Source organism: Etheostoma spectabile, chromosome 6 (genome assembly GCF_008692095.1).
Source record: "Etheostoma spectabile isolate EspeVRDwgs_2016 chromosome 6, UIUC_Espe_1.0, whole genome shotgun sequence".
Classification (NCBI taxonomy): domain Eukaryota; kingdom Metazoa; phylum Chordata; class Actinopteri; order Perciformes; family Percidae; genus Etheostoma; species Etheostoma spectabile.
The window spans coordinates 20,743,815-20,744,072 of record NC_045738.1 but is presented as its reverse complement, the minus strand read 5'-3'; the positions used below and the strand labels follow the sequence as shown (position 1 = coordinate 20,744,072).

The window sequence follows — 258 nt, the reverse complement described above, 5'->3', positions numbered from 1 at the left end:
GGAGTTTCCCTTCGGGGATCAATAAAGTATTTCTGATTCTGATGTTACGTAGTTGGAAGTAGGTAGACCGGGTAATGTTATTGATATGGGGTTGAAAGGATAATGTTCTGTCAAGGATGACACCCAGACTCTTAACCTTGGGGGAGGGAGAGACGGAGCAGTTGTCAATTGTGAGAGAAAAACTGTCTGTTTTGGAAAGAGTGATTTTGGTGCCATTGAGGAGAACCTCGGTTTTATTACTGTTTAATTTGAGGAAGT

The 258-nt window shown here is 41.9% G+C and overlaps 1 protein-coding gene across 6 annotated transcripts in view; it reads left to right on the top strand.

Annotated features, from left to right (window-relative positions):
- The window catches only part of cep192 (centrosomal protein 192), a 132,487-nt gene that overhangs the window by 98,382 nt on the left and 33,847 nt on the right, over nucleotides 1-258 (top strand). The window lies entirely within an intron of this gene.